Below are 25,020 nucleotides of genomic sequence, written 5' to 3'. Positions count from 1 at the left end.
TTACCAAAGCCTGCCTTTCTTCCTTCCTTCCTTCTTTCCTTTCTTTCTGATTTATTTGATTTCAGATAGCAAGAGCTGTGGGGAGGGGCAGAGGGAGAGGGGAGAGTGAATCTCAAGCAGACTCCGCACTAAGTGTGGAGCCCAGCGCAGGGCTCAATCCCACAACCCTGAGATCATGACCTGAGCGGAAACCAAGAGTCAGGAGCTTAACCAACCGTACCACCCAGGCACCCTGCTTTTTCCCTTTCAAATTCTGATCAGGTCAGACAGATATCACCCCAATCAGTCATCAAAACAAAACTTGAGTGACTTCTCTTTGAGCAAAATCATGCAGAAGAGCATCAAAATGACAAGGGGCGAATTCCAAATGCTTCTGACCAGAACTTAGCACCAGTATTCCTTTCACACCCTTTCAGGGTCTCCATTCTAGCCACTGCCCTCACCACAACCTTGGGTTCTGAAATACCATTAAAATTCACCCGGGAAATAGGTCTGTGCAAGTCCAAGCACACATTTTGGAAGTGTTATTATATCAATATATATTAATACATTAGTTAACCATATGTGTATATATACATATATATATACACATACATACACACACACACTAATATTGACAAGGAGCCAAGAATACTCAACAGAGAAAAGACAGTCTCTTCAGTAAATGGTGCTGGGATAATTGAACATTCACATATAAAAGAATCTTACACCACTTCCCCAAATTAACTTGAAATAGATTACAGATTTAAATGAGAGATTGGAAGTCATAAAACTCCTAGAAGAAAACAGGGGAAAGGCTCTTGGACATGGGTCTTAACAATGCTTTTTCAGATATAAGACCTAAAGCACAAGCAACAAAAGCAAAAATAAGTGAGAGTGTATCCAACTAAAGAGCTACACAAGAGAAGAAACCATCAACAGGGTGAAAAGACACGCTAAAAAAATGGCAAAAAAAACATATTTGCAAACCATCTGATAAGGGGTTAATATCCAAAATATATGAAGAACTCGTACAACTCAACAGCAAAAAAACAAACAATCTAATTTTAAAATGGGCAAACGACCTACATGGACGATTTTCTGAAAAAAAAACATGCAAATGGCCAACAGGTACGTGAAGAGATGTTCAACATCACTCATCATCAGAGAAATGCAAATCAAAATCACCGTGAGACATCATCTCACACCCAGTAGGATGTCTGTCATCAAAAAGACAAAAGATCACAAATGCCAGCAACGAGGTGGCAAAAGGATTTTAATTTGTGCAGCCACTGTGGAAACCAGTATGGAGGAGCCTCAAAATACTCAAAACAGAAGTACCTATGACCCAGCAATTCCACTTCTGGGTCTATATTTCTTGGGAAATGAGAGCACCATGTGAGAGACATCTGCATGCCTACGTCCTTAGCAGCATTATTTGCAATAACCAAGACCTAGAAACAATCTAAGTGTCCGTCAACACAGATGAATGGATAAAAAGGCTGTGAATACACACACACACACACACACACACACACACACACACACACACACACACAGGAATATTATTTAGCCATTAAAAAGAAGGAAATCCAGCCATCTGCAATACCATGGATGGCCTCAGAGGGCATTGTTTTAAGTGAAATAAGTCACACAGAGACAAATCAAATACTATATGCAAAGATCTCATTTATGTATGGAATCTAAAGCAAACAAACAAAAAAAGACAACCAAAGGCAGGGGGAAAAGAAGAGATGAGATTTGTGGTTACTAAAGGCAGGGGTTGGGGCGGGGGAGGAGGAAAGTGGTCAAAGCTACAGACTTTCAGTTATAAGAGAAAGAAGTACTAAGAATGTAGTGTACAGAATGATGACCATAGCTAAAAGCTTCATGGTATGTTTGAAAGTTGCTAAGAAAATAAATGTCAAGAGTTCTCATCACAAGGAAATAAACGTTTTTTTCCTTTTTTTTTTTTTGGTGTGTGTATATCTATCCGAGATGATGAATATTAACGAAACTTGCTGCGGTGATCATTTAGTTGGCATAGGGAAGTCAAATCGTTATGCCCTACACCTAAGACTTAAAGAGGGCCACATATCAATTATAGCTCAATAAAGTGGGGGGAAATAGTGCTAATTTCAGGGCTGGACTGATTCCATAGATGATAATCCTCAGAAAGTCAATAGCTTTCTAAAAGATAAGGATGATTCTTATATATGCATAACGTGGAATGTGTAATCGGTTTTTTCAGTTAAACTCTTATGTATTGTAAGAGTTCTAAAGTGTTCTCTTAGATTAATTTGGTTGAGGCTGTTGTTCCAGGACTTTGATAGCCTGAAGCATCTTGGTGTGACCTCTGTCCAGAGGCGGGGTTCACACTCAGAGGGTCCCTATTCACCTCTTTGGCCCTGCTGTTTGAAGGGGACAGGTACCAAATGCCACTCTATTGAGCTCATTTAACTGCTCAACCTCCTGGTGGGACAGTATAAATGACTGAAGATGGGGGGGGAGGCAAGGAAGCAGAAAGAGGGGTGAAATATAACCCTATTTTAGGCGGCAAAGCTATACCTAGAAACAAATGTAAAGATCAGATTAATATGGGCAAATCACCATTAGTTCAGGCAGAGCACCAGTGATTTGACATCCTTACCTAGTGCCATTGCAAATCTCCTTTATACAATTGGAAAGCTTCAGATGCTGATAAGGACACTGCACTTAAAAGGCCCTATGTCCCAGCAGGGGACTGCAGGGGACAAAGGTATCTGCCAGCCTAAGGGAGGGGCCCCGGTTTTGTGGCTTGCTATCTCATCCTAGGATCTGGTTTTAATGGCTTCAGTCATTAGGAGTGAAACTTCCCAGGAGCCTTCTGCCCTCAAGAGGGTGTGTTAAGTCCCAGATAGTTCAGATCAATATTATGGACCATTAACTCAATGTTTTTGTTTAAAGATGAGCAGGAATGAGTAAGTACCATCCTTTATCCAGAAAGTTCCCAGGACACAGGCTGTGGAGGAATCTTCGGAGTCGAGTTCCTCATGGACATTTTTAAGTCAGCTTCACGATGGCTGTTCCGTGTAGACTTCGGGTCCTGAGATGTCTGTGGTCTGCAAAGTCCATGACTGTCATGTTCGTAGGACAGCACATGTAAAGAAATATGGAACCAAAGACGGAAACTTTACAAAAGTGACAAAAAATTTAACAGTTCACTGGCAGCAGTATGTTCAATTAGCAAAAAGAGTTTATAAGCGACTCTGCCTAGGAGAGTAACAAAGTAACAAGAGCACGGGCCAAACGCAGAAAAACATAAGGACTGGATGGACCGGAATATTCAGTGACCTCCTGTGTCTCGGCTCAAATCTCAGCTGTTGAAAGACCAAAGTAAAAACCCAAGAGGGGAAAAAAGCAAAGCAAAACAGATTTTCTCTCCTCTAAATCAATCAAGCACCCATCAAATTGTAATAGGGTTGTGGGTTGCGGGTGATTTTCTTTAAATGTCCAAACTCCCTCATACGTTCTTTTACTGTTTGCTAATAATAATAATACGCAGGTAAGTTAACCTAGCAGCAGGTTAACATAAACACTTAATAAAGGCTTTTAAACAATGACAAATGCAAATAAAAAGAATAAAATACTCATCCTTCAGGAAGCTGTTGACAGGAAACCAGCAGTTCCACAGTGAACAGGTGAGGTCTCTCCCACCCAGCCTCCCGGCGCTGGTGGCCCTGGAGAGCAGGTTCCTCTGTTCCCCTCGCCCCTGACCGTCTGTGCCACATTCTTCCCTCGCGCCCTGTCTCAGGCACCATCTGGACCAGCTGGGCCCTGGCTCCTGCCATAAATATCCTATCCCGCCCCAGAATCCTCAGGGACCTTCAGACACGGCCCATGCCACCTCCTTGGACCTGTTTTTTCCGGAGAGTCTCCTTTCCCTCCCCGTTCAGGCTGGGCAGGAAAAGGACTCCCCAGGACAAGGGCAACTGTGGGGGTTCCACTGGCAATTCCCAGGTAAATTCGTCTTCCCTCTAGTGTGATGTCTAACACCCCTAGAAGGGGGCTGTTCCAAGTTGGCAAGCTTCCATCCAGATTGTGGATTAACTTCATTAATCTTGAACACACTCTTCTGAGGCACAGAGATAAAAAGTACTGCTGGCTTTGATTTACAGAGAATTCAGACAGTGGGGTGAAGTTTTCGGCCAAGAGTTCCTTAGCAAAAGCAGGAAAAACAAAAAATGATTTCTTTGCTTTCTGTGTGCCACTCAGAGAGGATAGGTCCCTTCTCGACTCTGTTTTATTTTTATTTTTATAATTGAATTATCGTTGACATACGGTGTTCTGTTAGTTTCAGGGGTACAACATAGTGATTCAACAATCCTGGACCTTACCCAGGGCTCCCCAATATACGTATACTCACTGCCTGTCACCATACAATGTTATTACAACATTATTAATGATATTCCCTACGGGGGCGCCTGGGTGGCTCAGGTCATGATCTTGGGGTCCTGCAATCGAGTCTCCCCCCCACTCAGCAGGGAGCCTGCTTCCCCTCTCTCTCTGCCTACTTGTGATCTCTCTCATTCTGTCAAATAAATAAATAAAATCTTTAAAAAAATGATATTCCCGACGTGGTACTTCCTATAACTGGAAATTTGTACTTCTTCATCATCTTTACTCTCTTGCCCATCCCCCACCCCCTTCTCTCTGGCAACCGCCATTTCGCTCTCTGTATTTATGAGTCTTTTATTTGTTTGTTCATTTGTTCCGTGTTTTAGACCCCGCCTATAAGTGAAATGATACGGTATGTCCTTCTCTGAGAGAATGGGGCAGCACAATGAGGAGAAGGCAAGCAAGCTTTGCCATGTGACCCCTGAGGGTCAGTGGGCAGAGGGGTAAGGACACCGCAGCCACCCTTTCCTTCTAGGTGGACAAGGACACAGGGCTGCCAGGAGGGAATGCCTGTCCCCAGTAAAAAGAACCTCCAGAATTTCAGAATTTCCAAATTTATCATTGGAAAATGACACCTCAGCCTGGACCCTAGACTCACATTTCTGACAGGCCTAGAGACTCTTCCCCACATGCCTGGAGCTCCCTGGTCCCCATCGCATAGGGGGCACACGGCTACTTGGACCCCACTGGGCCTCTCATCTGCCCCCTCTGCTCCTCTGTGGGGGTTGGAGGCTGTTGGACTCCCTGCCCTCCAAGGCCTCCTCGTGACTGTTCTCTGTGGCTCTTCTGGGCCCCACCCCCACCCCGCCGTTCTCAAAGACTTTGGCACCTGATTCACAGTCATCCTCTCCCTCAAAACTGTCCCCAGCCTCCCCCTTCCTCCTGTTACGCTAAGTGACTTTGCTGTGAATGGCCCGCCCAGATTCTTGAGCTTCTCACCTCAAAATGCTTTTCCTCACCTTCGCCACAGGCGCCCATACAACACAGCCTCACGCCCACAGGGAGCAGCTCTACCTCCCAAGTTCAGAGGACCCTGAGGAGGCCCCATGTCCACCTGCCTTTGACCAGCCCGCTTCTGCCCTCCCCCTAAACTCCTGTCTTCCTTTCCCTTTCCAACTAGCTTGGATTCCAAAGCCCGTCTCTCCGGCCATGCCACGCAAACGTCTCCACCCTTGTGCCTCCCTATCCTTCGTTCCAAATATACTGGGCTTCTCCGTGCTTGGCCCAAGACCTCCTTCTGGAGAGCCCACACAGCCTCTGGGAGCCCTGTGTCCCCCAGGTGAGGGCCAACCCAACATTGGCTCTGAGGCCTCGCCCACCTCCACCCCCCTTCTGTCTTGAAAACGGATGGGAGGGCTGCCTCTGAGGGAAGGTGGAAAGGATGGCCCAGATGCCCACTCTGACATCACAGAGACTCTGAACCAAATGCCAACCCTGCCTCAGGTACACTTCTGGTCACACGCCTCACTTTCTTAAGTCAAATATATCCAAATGTAAACTGAGGCAGAGCCTGTGTAAATTCACTGTCGTCTGCTTCAGTAGAGCCCTCATTCAACAATACCTGTCTATTATGCTCCAGAAAAACCCTCCGCCGTCTCCCCTCCGCACTGAGCCGCCATTGTGCTCCTTCGGCCGGCGTGGTGCCTGGTTTACACAGACACCATTGATAAACGCCTGGCTTCAAACCGCCTTGAAAGTAAAAGCTAAAGTTTCTTTGAGCTTTTGAAATTCCTCAGTCCAATCTGCGGACACAGTGCATCTGTATTTACGGTGAAACTTGGAATTATAGTACAGGACCCAGAGGCTTTGCTGATTTAGTTACAGACGCTGAGATGATGCTAAAAGTCAGTCATCAAAAGGGAAAGGAAACAGCGAGCATGAGAGAGGCAGTGAGCCAAGAAAATGTAAACTGCGAGAGGAAAAAGGGCTCTCAGAGTTCTGGAAGGGGACAGCATCACAAAAAAGCACAAAAAGTCAGGACAGAGAAATGGAGCGGGCTGAGTAAATTATCTTTTTATTGTTTCAGGGAACACTTCATGCCTGAGCGTTCCAGTAAAATGCATAAACAAGGCTAAAGGGATATTGATGTCTGACAGGCCGTCTAGCCTTTTAACAGCTTGCGCTGTACTTTCCAGGAAGCTATGCCATTGGTTTGGGGCACGGATGTCATGACTATGACCCCCTTTGAGCCTCCATGCCGACACCAGCCTGCTGTAAGAGATACTCAACCGGGCTCATTCTTCTAATACAAGTGGGGAAACCGAGGCACAGAGGTTTAGAATCCTAGGAAATCTCTGATGGCTGACCCCAAGTATCTCTGGTTAAGACTCTTGGCTCACCAGGGCAGGCAAAGGCGGAAAACGAAGATGAGCCTGAAGACGAGCAAATGTTTACATAGTGAAGCCCGTCACCCAGCTCCTGCCTCCCTCCGTCCCAGGACCAGGAGGAATAAACCTCTGCAGTGGGTCTGGCTCACCTGACCTGGGGTGGCACGTAGTCAGGGGTGAGGGCGGATCCGGACGGGACTTGGGCAGCCGCAACAGGATAAGGGCTGAGAGACGGAACAAGAGAGAGAAGAATGAGGCTGGCCCAGGAAGGACCAGCTGGGGAGCTAGGAGAGAAGGCACTTTCCACAGCCTCGGGTGTGGGAGAAGCACCTGCTACCCTCCACGCCTTCCCACCCCCAACTTCTTTCTCATCCCCTAAATTCCAGTGGCAATGCCTTTAGACCTCAAAGAAGGGTAATTACCTGTATTGCAGTTTACGTTAATGTGAAATGTTGGAGGGAGCTGTGGGGCGGGTGCCTCTCCCAGCTCACACGCAGGCATCCAGCTCACAGGGGCAGCCTCCATGAGCTGGAAGCTGAGACATAATAATGCTTCCGGCTTAGCCGTGACAAAGGACTATTCTGGGAGGGTGCCTGGTGGCTCAGTGAGTTAAGGAGCAGACTCTTGATTTAGGCTGAGGTCATGATCTCTGGGTCCTGAGACGGGATCAGCCTCAGACTCCGCCCTCGGTGGGGAGTCCACTTGAGATTCTCTCCCTCTCCCTCTGCACCCCCCCACCCCACACTCAAGCGCTCTCTCTCCCTCTCTTTCAAATACATAAATAAATAAAATAAAACAAAAACTAAAAAACTAAAAAAATAAATAAATAAAAATATAAAAAACTAAAAAAAATTTTTTTAATAAATAAATAAAATAAAACAAAAACAAAAATAAAAAGAAACAAAGGACCGTTCATTTTCCTGTGTCAAAAGCACACGGGTCTGCTTTTGGAAAGAACTGAAGTTCTGAAGACCTGGGGAGAACTCATTAAAGACGTGGTGCGTTCAGTCAGCATCTCCGGACACGGGCCTCGACAACGTCAAGCAAACCACAGGAGGGAGGGATGGTCACAGGAATGAGGCAGTCAGCCCAGAGCCGCCAGGACCATGTTGTCTGGGTTCCCTGTCTCTTCACCTCGGGCACAATGGTCAGCCCCAATGCACAGGCATTAACAAAGATTTGTGGAAAAGCAGGAGGCAAACTGGAGGGTAGAGGAGGTGCAGTATAAAATTATGAATCGGGGTGGGGGGCGCCTGGGTGGCTCAGTGGGTTAAAGCCTCTGCCTTTGGCTCAGGTCATGATCCCAGGGTCCTGGGATCGAGCCCCGAATCGGACTCTCTACTCAGTAGGGAGCCTGCTTCCCCCTCTCTCTCTGCCTGCCTCTCTGCCTACTTGTGATCTCTGTCAAATAAATAAATAAAATCTTAAAAAAAATAAATAAAATTATGAATCGGGAAAAAAAAATTATGAATCGGGGCACCTGGATGGCTCATTCGGTTAAACTCCTGCCTTTGGCTCAGGTCATGATCTCAGGGTCCTGGGATCAAGCCCCTGCATCAGGCTTTCTCCTCAGCAGGGAGCCCATTTCTCCCTCTGCCACTACCCATGCTGTGCTCTCCTGCTCTCTCCCCCTGCCAAATAAATAAAATCTTTAAAAAAAAAAAATGAGTCTTTTTTCTTCTCCAGAAAGACATCACTCCTTCTCTTTAATTCTCCTGGGTAGCCTGTGGTCCTAATCGCCTTGTGTTCACTCTAACTCAGCCACGGAAAACCGTGACTGGAGGGAGGAGCCTGCGGTCCTGCATCCTTATCAGAGAATGGCCCGGGTCCAACATCAGGGGATCCCCAAGGATCTGGATGTGAGCAGACGTGCAAAAAACACAGTTCAAAGTGTTCTTTGCTGTGCGGACAAGAAGGGTAGGGCCGCCGCCGTGATGATAACCTCTTGTGCCAAAGTCGCCCAGGGCTGATAGAGAGAAAGGCTTCAAAGCGGTTTCCTAACGGTATTCTCTCTGCAAGAAACAGAGCTGAATTTCTCAATCTACTTTAATTCCTCAGAGCTGGCGAAGTCTGAGCCGTGGCTGGCTGGTTCCGTGTCTCATGGGAGAAGGTGTTTACTCCATTTCAAAGCCAGAGTCACAAAATCCTCTCTGCGGGATAAAGTTGGAAGTCTTCCTATATGGCCCACGGGACAGTGAGTCCATGAGGCCCTAATGTCCAAGGTCATCAGCCCACATTACACTGAGTTGCAGTTGAATGCTTTTTTTCTGGATTTGACACAATTTCAAATGGAGCTCTAGAACTGGTGGAGAGAGAAGGTAGGGTCCTTGATAGCCTCCAAAGACTTCAGAGAACTCTGTTTTCTGGAATATTCCACTTCCATGCTGTTAAGCTACCCTGAAGTTAAGCAGAAAATAATTGTGTTAGGCTTAGGTCAAGCCAGAAGGCTTCCTTTGCTGGAAGGTGGCCATGTGCCATGCGCGGGGAGCCGGGGGTGCGGGACCTCCCGATGTGAGCTCAGCTTCCGCCCTGACTCTTTGGCTCGGGCGGGACTTTGAGCAAGTTACTAAACACTTTGAGTCTAAGTTTCTTCATTTGAAAAGAGGTAATAATGGTATATACATATAGGGTTGTGGGCATAGTTACCTGAAATACCGATGTGTCCGTAACCCAAATAATACTGGGCCTCTTCTCATGTTTCTTCTCCTTGTTATGGTCTCAACAGGTTGTCACAGAAAAGAAACTGCCCACACTCCTGTACACGTCAAGATAGCAGCAGGCTTCCTCACAGTCCTCTTTACACGTCCGCCTCCCCGACAGCTGCTCATCGCTTTCCACAGCCCTCTTCTCCAACCTCCCTCTTCCCACCAATGAAAAAGAGACTGGAGAGGTCAAAAGTTGATGTGGGTCATTTGGCATCAGGGAAATACAAATCAAAACCACAGTGAGATACCACCTCACACCATCAGAATGGCTAAAATTAACAAGTCAGGAAATGACAGATGCTGGCGAGGATGCAGAGAAAGGGGAACCCTTCTACACTGTTAGTGGGAATGCAAGCTGGTGCAGCCACTCTGGAAAACAGCATGGAGGTTCCTCAAAAAGTTGAAAATAGAGCTACCCTATGACCCAGCAATTGCACTACTGGGTATTTACCCTAAAGATACAAATGTAGTGATCCGAAGGGGCACGTGCACCTAAATGTTTATAGCAGCAATGTCCACAACAGCCAAACTATGGAAAGAACCTAGATGTCCATCAACAGATCAATGGATAAAGAAGAGGTGGTATATATACAATGGAATACTATGCAGCCATCAAAATAAATGAAATCTTGCCATTTGCAACGACGTGGATGGAACTAGAGGGTATCATTCTTAGCGAAATAAGTCAATCGGAGAAAGACAACTATCACATGATCTCCTGATATGAGGAAGTGGAGATGCAACGTAGGGGGTTTAGGGGGTCGGAAAAGAATAAATGACACAAGATGGGATCAGGAGGGAAACAAACCATAAGAGACTCTTAAAGTCACAAAACAAACTGAGGGTTGCCGGGGGGAGGGGGGAGGGAGAGGGTGGCTGGGTGATGGACACTGGGGAGGGTATGTGCTATGGTGAGTGCTGGGAAGTGTGTAAACATGGCGATTCACAGACCTGTACCCCTGGGGCTAATAATACATTATATGTTAATTTAAAAATTTTTAAATTATTTAAAAAAAAAGAGTTGATGTGGGTTAACTGGTTCAGAAGACTGCGCTGGGCAGGCTAGAGGAGGTGGAGGATGAAGATGGACTGAGATGGGGGAAGGTGGAGAGCAAAGGACATGGGCAGAGTTTAGAGACGTAAGGGATATAAAACCTTGACTGGTGATGTGAATGGGGTCAAGTGTACGGTTGCTCATTATTCATGGATTCTGCATTGGCGAATTTGCCTACTTGCTAAAATGTATTGGCAACCCCAAAGTCAACACTCACTGTGGTAATGCACAGACAGCGCGGCATGGTAAAAAAATTGAATTTCCAGATGCCCGCGTTCCCAACTAAGGCCAAACAAAGAGAGGCACTGCTTTCCTGCTCCAGCTCTCACACTGTAAACAAGTGTCCTTTTCATGATCTCTTCAGTTCCACATTTTTTGCATCTGCGTGCTTTTTTTGGTGATTTCACTATTTTAAATGGCCCCAACAGTAATGCTGAAGTGTTGTCTTGTGTTCTTAAGCGCAAGAAGAGTGCGATGTGCTTCCCAGGGAAAATCTGTTACAGAGCTGTTCAACGCTAATGAATCCACAATGTACATGTTTTTTTAAGATTTACTTATTTTAGGGGTGCCTGGGTGGCTCAGTTGGTTAAGCAACTGCCTTCAGCTCAGGTCATGATCCTGGAGTCCTGGGATCAAGTCCCACATTGGGCTGCCTGCTCAGCAGGGAGTCTGCTTCTCCCTCTGACTCTCTCCCCTCTCATGCTCTCTCTCTCGCTCTCATTCTCTCTCAAATAAAATCTTTTTTTTAAAGATTTATTTATTTTAGAGGGAGAGAGAGAGCAGCAGGGAGGGGGTTAGGGGGCACAGAGTCTTCAGCAGACCCTGCTCTGAGCACAGGACTCGATCTCACAACCCTGAGATCATGACCTGAGCCTAAACCGAGAGTTGGATGCTGTGGACTGTGCCACCAAGGTAGTCCTGAATCCACAGCGTATATTAAATAAGTGTCTTTAAGCAGAAATAAACACAAAGTGAGTTTATGTATTGATCACTTGACAAAAATGTTGTGACTGGAGAACCTGATTCTGTATTTTCCCTAGGAGCAATGGTTCAGCCCTCACTAATAATTCAGTGTTCACAGAAACTCTATAGAACATACCTACTACAGTTAATGAGAATCAGCTGTACCTCCATCCCAGGGTTCTGGCTTTAACAATGGGGTAGCTGGCGGTGTCCTGTGCCAAACCACATGGGGGGGAGGACAAAGTTATTAGTCAGGGGACATGATAAAGTGCTGGAATGTTTCTCTTGTCCTGGGACCCTGGCGTTATTTGGCTGGACGAATCCTCCTCTACTGTAATATCGTTACTCCCTATGCCTTCCTTCTTGGAGCTCCCCAATTTAATCCTCCCAAACCAAAAGAATGGAAACCATAGGCAGATGCGCTCAACAAAACAGAGATGTGCAACTAGAAGTTCAGAATGAGCCCAGAGCTCACCAGGAGCAAATGAACCAACAGAGGATGGGAAAAGGGAACAGGGACGGAGCTGTGTGCGGGACTGCTGAGGAAAATGAGGAAGAAGAAACCCCAAATTAACCAGACCAGCCTGGAGGATAGAATAAGAAAAAGGATTCTGGAAGAAGGTTCCAGAATATTTGGAATATTAAGGAGAAAAGGAAAGGAAGGAAGAAGTGAAAGGAAGAAAACTAAGGAATAAGAAAGAATTGACGTAGGCCAAACGGCCTACTAAGCAGAGTGGGATAGCTTTGTCATGAACCTAAAACTTGCCCGACCCCTACGGAGCTCATCACCCTGTGAGTCCTCCTGCTGTGATTAAACAGAGCAGGATTTGGAGGATGAGGGTGCCTGGGCCACAGCCCACCTGCCTTCTGTTTCTGGGTGGCCTGTCAGCTAAGAATGGTTTTTACATGTTTAATGGTTGAAAAAAAAAGTCAAAGGAAAAACAATATTTTGAGACATGTGAAAATTATACAAAATATAAATTTCAATGTCCTTAAGTGAGGTTTTACTGGGACACGGCCACATTCGTTCACTTACCTATTGTCTATGGCTGCTTTTGATCTCCAACATCAGAGCTGAGTAGTTAAGACAGAAACCACATGGCCTGCCAAACCTAGAGATATTTACTATCTGGCCCTTTAGAGAAAAAGTTTACTGACCCTAAATACAGCTTACCTGTTAAGCAGTGTACTCAGGAGCTCAGGGTATGTTTTGGGTACCTCGATATGCTAGAAGAGGAAGCAGGCCAGGAGGGCCGAACGGCAGAGCCTGGGAGGGACACGCAGAGTCCAAAGAGGCAAGGGCCCTAGAACTCTTTATGTCATGGCCACGAAGTCAACATCGACCGTAGAGAATTGGCGACTTCGGCTTCTTTATGGCCAAATGCTTAAAAACAAAAGAAAAAAAAAAAAAAACCCAGCACAGTCTCACAATAAAATAGAGTTTCAGAAATCAGGGCAACCTGGGAGACCGGACAACCATCTCTAAAAAGCCCTCCGCTGATTTCTCTTTTAAGGAAAACTGTGAGTCATTCCTTAATCCTCCCAGCTGGGGAAGTCAAGACGCCCTGGCCTTTCGCCTCCTGATACCAAGGAATGAAGCTGTGCTTCTCCCCGGCCTTCCCTGGTCCTGCCTGGTTATAGGGACTCACCCATTCAGCCTCCTCAAACCAGAGGCCTGAGTCTTGAACCTTTGGCCCAGCGCGGCTCGCCCCCTGCCTGGACTCGGCGCCTTCCCATAACATACTTTTCACCCTAATTCGACCTTCCCTCTCCCTGCTGTCGAGATTAATGTCTCATCGTAATCCATGCTGGGTCTCAGGGAAACAGAAAGCCCAGCAGTGTCCCCTATGAGCTCCCTCTCGCCCCTGTTCTCAGTCTCCGCTTACAGACGAGGTGGCAGCCCAGCGTCCCTTTGATTTTCTTTCTTGCTCCTACTTCTCGTGGAGCTCACTTTATCTGTGTCTCTTGCCTTTCCAGGCCTTGTCTGGTCTTTCTCACACGTCCCCCTGCAGCCAAACGCTCACATAGAGCATGCTTCATTTCTGGATTTCCCTCTTCTTTGGCGATGAGAGTTTCGGTTTTGCAAAATGATCCTCTTCCTGCTAACGTATCAGCAAGGGAGAGGATGTACGTGTGCACGTATATCGTGTGCACAGAGAGCCCGTGTGTTCTGGTGTGAGCACACACGCAGACTCACAGGGCTGCCTGCGGTTCAGCCCACCCCCGTGCCAGCAGCCCCCACCGGCCCACCCGCGGCATCAGGGTCCTAAGGCTGGCCGTCTCCGTGGCCAGGCCCAGCTCTAACTGCCCATAATACAGGTTTATCATCAATTTTTTTTAACGCGTGTGTGTGTATTTATGACAAAAACTTACTTTATACATTTTTTCATTGAAGTGTAGCTGATGTACAATATCATGTTAGTTTCAGGTGTACACCATAGTGATTTGACAATGATACACATTACAAAGTGCTCATAAGTATTTAACTCTTATATTTTAGAATAAAAATGATCTTATGGCCAAGCTCTCTTCTTATTTTTATTTTTTTTATTTTATTAACATAGAACATGTTATTTGTTTCAGGGGTACGCGTCTATGAATCACCAGTCTTACACAATTCACAGCACTCACCATAGTACATACCCTCCCCACTGTCCGTCACCCAGCCACCCACCCCTCCCCCCTCGACCCTCCAGCAACCCTCAGTTTGATTTCTGAGATTAAGAGTCTCTTATGGTTTGTCTCCCTCCCTGGTCCCATCTTGTTTCATTTTTTCCCCTCCCTTTAATTTTTAAGAAAAGAACCACGGGAACGTATTAGAACGATTCCTTTCTAGAACGACTCTTAATGGACAACAGAAGTCCATACACAAAGAACATCTCCTACAGCTAGCACGGCAAGCACACGAGCCGGTAAATGGACAAGTTCATCAGAGCAATTGCTTCTTGGAACATCCAGGGCGTGTCTCTTCTGCTTCCAGCTTCTCTTGCCAACCAGTGTGTACGCGGCACCTAGTACATTGCCTGACAAATAGGAAGAGCTCGAGAGCCGTACTTAGGCCGAGTAATGAACACTGTTGGCCTCAGAATCACCTTAGAGGACAACAGCTTTACTGAGCTGGTCTGCCGGACCACATTCGGAATGAGGGAGGCAGCGCCCAGGAGGCAGAGTAACAGAAGAGACAGAAGCAGAAGACCAGCCCCAGGCAGGATCAGATTGTTCCAGAACTCATGTCTTTCATATGACCCCGTCTGCTACCCAGAAGCCAAGAAGCCTGTAGAAACCCAGCTATCCTCTTCCTATGGGGAATAAGAGGCAATTCTATGTGATTTTTTTTTTTTTTTTTTTGAGAAAGAGAGAGAGAGCAAAAGTAGGGTGGAGAGGGAGAAGAAGGCTCCCTGTCAAGCCAGGAACCAGATGTGGGGCTCGATCCCAGGACCCTGGGATCATGACCTAAGCCAAAGGCAGACACTTAACTGACTGAGCCACCCAGGCGCACCAATTCTACATGATTTTAGGTCCAAATAACATCCTTCATCAGGTCCCTTGAAACTGCAAGTCGAGGATTCTTACTCCTGCGTGGTCCAGGGACGGCTGGACTCTCAGGGCGTCTTGAGCGGGAGGAGTTGTGGCAGCTCATTCCCAGCGGGTGGCAATGGCTGGGGTCCAACCACTATTGGCGAGGGACGCGTGAGTCCTTCGCCCTCAACGCAGAAAAGGCCGGGCTTGCAGATTGTTTCCTCCCGTTTCTGCCTTGCAACTGTTTACTTAGAATCTAGGTTACCTGTTTCAATACCAAATTTCTAAACAAATTCTTAGATGGGATTTTTTTAAGGATTAAAATTTCAAGGGATTCTTACTCAATAAATATCTCCCACCTGCTTGAGGGTTTCCAGTTGCAGTAAGAGAGGAACAAAATATTTCAACATGCCGCTGATTTTTCCAAACAGGTTCAGGGGTTAAAGAACCTATTTCTCCACCCCCTTTACCTTTCTGACACCATATTCTGAGCTTCCCTTCACACTACCAGACACACGAAGGCTCGTCATAGCCCTTGACAACTAGCTCAGTATTCAAGAGATGACTAAAAGGAGTGAAATCTCCTGTTACTTTGACCCCATGTGGTTGGGCTTTGGCCCCAGAACCTAAAGACATCAAGAACCACCCAACGCTACTGACATTTGCCACTCAGATCTTACTCCCATCTCAGTGGCCATTGCTCTCATGGCTCAGGCTTTGGTCCGCTCTTACCTGTACTTCTCCAGTAATCTCCAAAGTGGCAGATCCCTGACTCAGTATGGCTCTTCAAACCATTTTGGCCTCTGCTTCCAGGAAAGGATCCCTAACTGCCAGCCCTACCCTTTTATTTTCCTCACTGCAGTCGTTTGAATAAGGGCGCCAAATATATGTAAGTCCTAATCCATGGAACTGTGAATGTGGCCTTATATGGAAAAATGATCTCTGCAGATGTAATTAAGTTAAGGATTCTTAAGTGGGGAGATTATCCTGGCACATTCACATGGGCTTCACGTGCAATCACGGGTGTCCTTAAGAGATAAGGGGGATCACAGTAATGGAAGAGGAGGAGACCGTGTTGCCCCAGAGGCAGAGACCGGAAGACAGTCACAAACCAAGGAACACCAGCAGCCCCAGGCGCTGGACAAAGCCAGCAAGGATCCTTCCCTGGAGCCTCCGGTGGGTACTTGGTCCTGCTGACACCTGGACTGTGGACTTCCGGCCTCCAGAACTGGGAAGGAAAAAATTTATTTTGTTTTAAGCCACCCGGTCTGTGAATTGTTACAGCGGCCACAGGAAACACACATGATCAAACCCTGTTGCTCCAAACCACAAAGCCCACAGCGATCTGGACCCTGACTGTTCTTCACACCCCCTCTCTGCCCCTCACGGCATGCTTGATCCCTGTCCATATTTACAGCGCCGTGAAACCTCCCCGCTGCTCCCTCGTTTGCTGCCTGGAGCAGATCCGCACAGAGCAAGAGCCTCACCTTGAAAGCCATCTCCTCTGCAGCCTGAATAATCTGCTCCGCCGGGTCCGTATATGGCTCGGAGTTCCCCGTGTATTCTACAGTTTCATCCACGCACCTGTTTATGGCATCTCTTCGAATGAACTATGAAATCGTTATGGGCAGGAGATAAAGAACCTCTCTGTTCCTGGCATACGGTTGTCACCTAGGGGAAGGCTAGTAAACATTTTCGTGTTTAGATAAAATTACTTCTGTGCAACAATTTTATACTGATGTTCTCTGCCTCTTTCTCCCCTTTGTTGCCTGGCTTCTGGTACATGATCTCCCTGGGGTCCACGATGACCCTAGTGACTCTTTCCTCATTCTCTTTTCCTGGCTTTCAGGCCCTATCCACCTCACACTGGCATTACTTAAAAGTCAATCTTCAGTCCCCTTCCTCTTTTTTTTTTCATTCCCACTTAAACTCTTTCTGAGCAATCATTGGCTTCCAAATACCATTCCTTAACCCCCTAAACTCTTTCCCACTGCCCACTGGAAATCTCTGCATAGATAGCCCACAGACACTTTCAGCCTAACATGTCAAAATGATTTTCTTCTCATCCTCCTATGCATATTAATTTGAACAAGCAAAGGCCCTGGGCTAGGATCCTCGAAGCCAAAGCAGGAAACAAGGAAGGAAGAGTAAGACAGGGCCAGGCAGGAGCTGGAGGCCTCACAATCAAGGACATCCAAGGTCAGTGTTTATGGGGAAGTTCACTGAAACTTCTCTTCAAAAGGGCTCAGCAGCAACACAGAAACCAGGCATGAGACCATGACCAAGACACCAAATTAGGCCAGCAGGGAAGGGTTTCCAGGAGGGAGGAACACGTGGAAATATTGTTAGAAACAAGGACTCCAGACTCTTCTCATGGGGCACTGCAACAGGTCACTTTGAATAACATCCACTTCTACATTCCCTTTTTCCTTTCACTCAACTGTTCAAACTAGAAACCTCAGAGTTATTCTTTTTTTTTTTTTTAAGATTTATGTATTTATTTGACAGAAAGAGACACTGTGAGGGAACATAAGCCGGGGGGGAGTGGGAGAGGGAGAAGCAGGCTTCCCGCTGAGCCGGGAGCCTGATGTGGGTCTCGATCCCAGGACCCTGGGACCATGACCTGAGCTGAAGGAAGAGGCTTAATGACTGAGTCACCCAGGTGCCCCTCAGAGTTATTCTTGATCCTTACTCAGCCTTAGCCCACTCCAGTGAGCAGGTTTTGTTGAAGGGAGCTCCCGAGTCCCTCTCCTTGACTCTTTTGTCCCATCTAGACCTCCAGAGGAGATCCCCCCACCCCTGGCCTCTTCCCAACATGCCACCAGGATTCAGAGCTGTGTTAAAACCGGCGGTGGTCTCCTCTCTTCTAGGATGAAATGTGAACTCCTAAGTAGGACACCCAAAGTCCTTCCCACGTGTCAACCCTCAACCCTCCTCAGCCTCATCCACTGCTGACCCGCCCCCCCTTACCTTAAATCCAGCTCTACCCAGCGAAGGCAGGCCCTCAACACACCGAGCTATTTTATAGGTCAGAGCAAACCCACCCCCTTACCGTTCTGACCTGGGTCTTCTGGCTCATCTTTCAGAACCTACTCCAACATTTCTTTTCTCCTATGCTTTCCGAGGGCCTTCTGGTCAGACCCATTTTCTGCACCCCTGAGAGGCTTCACACTTACCTCCTTGATCACGTACCACACTATTCTGGGACACTTGTTTCCACATCCATAGGCCCCACTGAACAGTGGGCTTCTCAAACACGGTGCCAGCTTCTTCATAATGCTCCAAATTCCCAGTACTTAGCTTGGAACCTGGCACACAGTAAGCACTTCAATATTTATTAAATGAATGAACAAGCTGTAAGCCAAGGTGATGACGAAGAAAGAAAGAAAACGTGCCATTTAGGACAGACTTCAGTGGCTCTATACCTCCCTGTCTTCATCCACATGGGTGGCTATGACAAAATACCATAAACTGGGTGACCTATAAAGAACAGAGAGTCATTTCTCACAGTTCTGGAGGCTGAGATGTCCAAGGTCAAGATGCCGACAGATTCAATGTCTGGCAAGAGCCACATCCCGTAGACTGTTTTCTTCTCACTATAACCTCACTTGTTGAAAGGGCCAAGGAAACTTTCTTGGGTCTCTTTTACAAAAATACTATTCTATTTGTGAGGATTCTACCCCCAAGACCTCATCACCTCCTGAAGGTGCAACCTCCTCATATCATCATCTTGGGAGTTAAGATTTCAATATTTGAATTGCGGGGGGATATAAATGTTTAGTCCACGGCACTTCCCAAGAGCTCCCATTGACTAACCACCACTTCTCAGGTAGAGAAGTTTTCTAGCTTGTCCTGGGAGCAGGGCAAGAGCTCAAGGGGGAATGATGCCAGGGCTCTGTCCAGGACTGGACATGAGGGATAAGGCCAGGGAAGCTGACAAAGTATTGATAGAAAATGCGAGTGTGGCTTTCAGAACATCAGAGCTAGGAAACTCTTGGCTCTCATCTAGTCTACACCCTTAACTTGTAGGTGAGGAGACTAAGGTCCAGGGAGTTGAGGTGACTTACCCAAGGAAGTGACAGATGCTATTCATCACCAGGCAAATGGGCAGAATAAGAAGGCAGCGCTGGAGAAGGGAGTGGATGGAGCCAAAAGGAAAACGAAGTGGATTTAATCCAAAGCACTGGAGACATCGTTCCTTTCCTCAGTAGACGTTTACTGCTCGTGTATACATATATTTAATCGTGGCCTTGTGTGACTTGATAAAAGAGCTTTTTTTCCACTGCATATTCAGTAAATAAGTATTTATCTGTCTCTCCGACCAGATCACTTCTCCATTCTTCGGGTTCTCATCTCACTTCTCCACGCACGCCGCCTGCTTAGCAAGGATGAAAGAAAATCTCCCATGGTGGGAGGAAAGAGGCAGGAGTCTGTCCCCTTTCAGCATTTGGGGCCCTCTTTGTCCCGGGAGCAAGGCACATTCACCACACTGAGCTGTCAAAGACCAGAGGGCAGGTGGAGAACTGGGAGGAGAATTGTTGCTCTGGAAACTGACAGACTCCAGTCCGGGTCCACTTCAGTGACACTGTGGTTGCAACACCGTGGAGGGAGGGTCCACAAGCACCACAAGGTTCTGGAAAGGCAAGGATGAACAGACGAGGGCCCCGGCCCCAGAGATGTTTGTCACCCAGTCTGGAAGACAGGCACATAAGTAGATCTTTTGTGTACTAGGCAGCAAAGGCTGTGAGAAAGGGACTCGAAAGTAGATGGGGGAAAGCTCGCTGGAGGAGGGGACTCAGAGAAGTCAACCCAAAGGACAGTGAGGCCAGATGACAAGGAAGGCCCAGAGCATGTTGTTCCAGGGACACAAAGTCCAGAGCATGGGGATCAGCGAGGGGCGCCCCCGAGCCTGTGGATGGGGCAATCAGCAGTTCCTGTCCTGGAGCACAGATGGAGGGTGGACACCGGCAGGGCAGCTGTGGGGGCCACAGTGAAACGTTTGTGGGGGAAGAATCTTAAGGCTTTAAACAGGGAGTAACCTGACAGGTTCTATGGAAGATACAGCCATCGCTCACGTAACTGGAAAATGAATTAGAAGGGAGCAGAATGAGAGGTAGACCAGTTATCCCAGACATGTGAGTGATGATGGGTGTCTAGTCTGAGACAGAGGGAGGGCAGCAGAGAGAGAGAGACTCGGTTGAAAAATATTTTGGAGGTAAAGAGCGTCTGTGTGGAGCAGACCGAAAGGAGTGGAGCAAGATGACCTGAGTTCATGATCCGACAGAGCCAGGAAGATTGGAGGAGGAGCCGGTGAGGGGCGGGGAGGGGACTACGACGCATCAGAACTCCTGGGTGGCGAGTACAAACCCTTCTCCATGTCCTCTGATGGGGCCCCCTACCAGGAGACTGGGGCTGGGGAAGGAGGCCAGTCCTGGAACAGGAAATAAGATTCTGCCTCACCATAAAACCCCTGAGCAAAAGAGAGGCTGCCTAACTTTCCAGAAAAGTCAAGGCCAGCCTAGACCTGGGTGGGCAGAGAGTGGTACCTTGTCTGCCCGAGACAGCAGTGACGGGCAGGTTTCTTGTGTCATGATGGAGAATTCCCAGGCTCTGTCCTGTGCTCACAAGGGAGGGTGGTGTATGACCTCTGGCCCCTGCCGCAGCCAGGGGTGTTGATCTGACTGCGAGCATCAGGGTGGGGGTAAACTCCGGAAAAAAAAGGGTTTCTTCCCCTGTTACCGATTACGTCGTCTTCCACAGCCTTCCCTCTAACCCCAGGAGCCGGCGTCTGTGCCTGTGGCAAAGGACAGAGCAAACAGCTTCAGTGCCTAACCTCCTGGGACCCGGGAGCTGAACCCACCTCCAAGCTCGCTTGCTGTGGGGTCTCCCCTCCCTCCTCTCCCCCCCTCCCCCGTTCCACCTGTTTCCTGCTCCCTCCTGGGTGCTAATACACGCAGAGCTCTCAGAGCAGAGTCTGGGTCTGTGCCGGCCTCTCCTTCTCCCTTGCTGACCCGGGGTCAGGTTTTCTGTTCTTCCCCCAGATGCGGTTCCAGTTCTGCCCGCCTGTCTTTCTGACCTCGGTAGGAACCCTGGTTAAAGCAGAAATCTGATAGCAGTTTTCAACTCCCAGTTGATTTCCTAGCATGGACTATCATCCCCCGAAACTGGCGGTGAGATGGAATCAGACCGCTCCATAGTCAGACTCCATCATTAAACCCTCTTCTTCGCTCAGGAAAGTATTTCTTATCCTTACGGTTTATATGGACAGCGATAAAAATTCTTTTCAACCTGTTGCTAGAATTCCTTCTGTTTGGTCATAGGTATGAAATGAATCCCCAGGAACAATTTAAATTAATTCATTATCTTAGCGTTTTACATGGTTTCATGTTGGGCGATCTAAAATTGTTAGTGTGTGACCCTTCTGACCTATAAAATGAGTTCCTCGGGGTTCAACAGAATTTTTTGGACCGCAGATGAATCGGATTTAGGCAGATGGGGTGGAGGAAAGAGTTCTTTGTTGTGATAAAAACAGAATTCCTCCGGGGTGGGGACTATCTTTCTTTGGGGACACACCTTCATGGCATTTTACGTTCAAGCTGTGTAAGACTAGAGATGGGAGACGCTAAAGGCAGATAAAATTGTTCTGCCTAATCAAATCCTGAAGTTCTCAAGATTGTTTAGCTTTGTTTTGTTTTTTTTTCTATTATCTCAGACAGAGGAATTTCCCTTTTTTGCTGTGGGGAAAGTGAGATAGGGAGGTCTGGGTCCCCGGAGAGCGGGAGGTGAGGGGCGGATGGGAGGGAGAGCTAAGGAAGAAACTGCAGAGTAATGGGCCACCCGGTGTGGCCTGCGGCCAGGAAACCCCAGGAGCAGACAAACCCCACTGGGTTTGAAGCTGAGCTGTTCCCTCCACCATCTCACACAGAGCCGCCTTTCCTTACTGCTTGTATGACTGGCGTTTGGGGAAGGTCTACAGTAGAGCAGAGGGGAAAAGCCCTCAGGGCCAGATTGGGAGAGGGGGTGGTGGCAAGTGCCCCGCATAAACCACCTCTGGGGGCCAGGGACGGGGTCACTCCCAAACGCAAGCATCCACGGGACCTCTTGGAAATATTGCACGACTGGGCGAGCACTGGTCATCTGCACTTCCAAGTGTGATTCCAGAAGATTGGAGGACCCAGGCACATCTGGGATCCTTCATTCTGAGAACTCAGATTATCTGTACCCGTGCATCTTGCTGTCAGTATCAACAGGACTTTGTTCTTTCAGGAAACTCTGACCCACGAAAAGAAAAGTTCCAAATAACTGTTTCAAGAATTGCCCTAAAAACCCCATTTAAAGGAACACTAAACTATTAGAGTTTTTGACAGCATCAACAACTATACCCCAAGACTCCTGGAACCCCTCCCTCAAAACCCTCGCATTGTTGTCTGCGTTCACTAAACCTGCACTCTAACACCTATATTGAAAGACTCTTTTAGACCCACCCCTAAAGCCTCATAGATTCCCCCTGACTTGTACTCCCCTCTCTGAGACGCTCGTGCTGTCCTTGATCGCAGTAAGCAAGGGACACGCTTATCACCAGGTTCTATACTGGTATTTTCAGGGAGACAGAACTGGTTCTAAGGACCCATGCTAGGTGCCGGCGGGGGGAAGGGGGTGGTCAAAGGTCAACAAAACAGCTCTTGCCTTCACAGAGCTTACTTCTCATGCACTTTAAACAGTGGGTCACAATTAAGTTATTCGTAATAGAGGGAAATTCTCTAAATACCACTGTGGCAAGTGCTACCAAAAAAAAGAATTACAAACCCTGAGCCGGGTCCAGCCCTGAGGGGTCTCTGGGAAAGCAGCGGCTCATGCTGGAGCCACAGGGGCTGAGCCTGCTCTCGAAGCTGGGTGGAGGTGGGGGGCTCCTCCCTGTTCACGGCTACGTGGCTCATCTTTGTGGAGGGGCAGTGCAGGGTCTCAGGAGGGTCCCAGGTTTATTCCAAGGGGCCCGCCGTCATGCAGTGGGAGGAAGGCTGCCCTAGTCCACCGTGAGGGCATTTCAAAGTCCGGGCTGTGCACAACAGGCTTCAAGTGAAAACAAGCATCGGCATCGGCATCGAGCATCGTTCACAGATGGGGAAGGACTAGGGGGTCTGCCGGGGAGGGTGAGGCAGCAGCGGGGAGAGAGGACCGGGCGTGAGCTATGGAGAAATGTGCCCAAGACATAATCCAGAGACCTGGGCAGGAAGGAATGGATGGCTGAGGGTGCTTCTTGAGGCCAAGTTATAAGCCTCTCCAGTCCTTCCAAGAATTCCTGGAGGCCTGGACTGACACTGTGAAAGGAGGAATCTTGAAGAGAGGAGACTTGAGCATGTAAAATAAATGTCGCATGGTGTCCTAAGGATGAGCTGTGGGAAGGTAAGGGTAAGGGAGGGAGTGGTTTTAAGTGGTCTGAAGTCCTGCCCAGATTCTGGACTCTAGAATAGATTATAAAGGTAGGGCCTGGTGCCCCGGAATATGATAGACAATAGCCAGTCCTGGCAGCAAAGGGCAAGCTCGGTCTCAGAAATGCAGGCGCGGGGATGCGAGGATGCCTGGGAAGGTTTGGAGCAGGTAAGGGATGTACTCAAAGCAATGTCTCTATAGGCGTCACCTGATATGTTGAGGGCTAAGAGACAACCCCCTCCCCGCGAGGCTCTGGGCATCCTCAGCTGAGCTGACTCAGGTCTGCAGCAGGACGGTGGCAGGGACAGGCAGGAGGACGACACCATGAAGGAGGAACCCTTGGAGCCTCCCGATAGTAGTGCAGAGGGTGTCAAGGAAAGGAGCGCTTACTGAGGCTGACCTTGAAGCTTTGGCGACAGGACAGAAAGCAAGGGGGCTCGGGAAATTACACTGTCCCCAACCTGGGTGCATCGAGGGTACAGTGAGTGTGAAGCCCGAGTGGAGATGGGGCAGAACAAGGCCCAGCATCCGTCTGTCCCTCCACCAGACTGGGAGCTAATGGACAGCCAAGACCCGACTGACTTGCTTTTGGTGTCCTCAGTGCCCAGCATCTGGTCCACGTGTGATGGCCTCGGTCAACGGCTAAGCTGGCTGAATGGGATGCCCAAAGGCTGTTGGAGGGGCAGGTGTAGCTCTGACATGCCTTCCAGCTCACTCTGTGCTTATCAAGTGACCCTCACCACAACGCTGGGGAAGTAAGTAGAGGCATCATCACGCCGGCCCCCAAAACGAAGAATTTAGTAACTTCTCCAGCTAGAAAGTAGCAGAGTTGGAATTTGAACCCACTGGCTCTGATGCCAGGACTGCACTCCTGACTGAGGCATGGGGGGGCCCTCGCTACAGATCGAGGATCAGCAGACCCGTGCAAGAGAAAGGAGGAGAAACCTCACCCTCCCACCGGGGAGAGATGGGAAAACAGACCCAAGAGCTGACCTTTATGCACCTTCTCTTGCCCTTAAGGGTAAGGGGAGTGGAAGAAAGTGTCATTCTTTCCTCTCCTTCATCCCCGCCCTCATCTACAGAGCAGGCCTCATGAGCTACCTCACCCCTGAGGAATGAGATCTTCAAGGGGCCCTGAAACTTGGAAGCTGTCACTGAGTTCTTATCCCGGATGACTCATCTGGGCTCTAGGATGGTCAAAAGTCCGCGGTGCTGAATGCTAATTCGTGGAACTTTTGAGTTCTAAAATAAATGAGAATACATCCATCATTCCTATGGCGGTGACCTTCTAGAATGTCTCCTTGTGTCTCTCTGTCCCCTCTACACACACACACACACACACACACACACACACATGCATGCACACACACACACCCACACAGAGGATCCTGGGAATGTAATTTTAAGTGGAATAACAAAGTCTCTTTGTCTCTGGGAGGAGCTGATTTCTATCTCTGAAACAGAAGCTGGGTTCAGGATTTCCCGTCAGCCCCTTGTCTTCCTCCCCCCAGAGACACTGAGTCTTCAGATGACTGTGGGATGAGCTGCACCTGCCCCTAAAATGAAGGTCCCCTGCCATCCTCTGTAACACAGAACACTTAGATGC

The sequence above is a fragment of the Martes martes genome (genome assembly GCF_963455335.1).
Source record: "Martes martes genome assembly, chromosome: 14".
Classification (NCBI taxonomy): Eukaryota; Metazoa; Chordata; class Mammalia; order Carnivora; family Mustelidae; genus Martes; species Martes martes.
The sequence above is the reverse complement of the archived record's forward strand: the minus strand, read 5'-3'. Positions refer to the sequence as shown.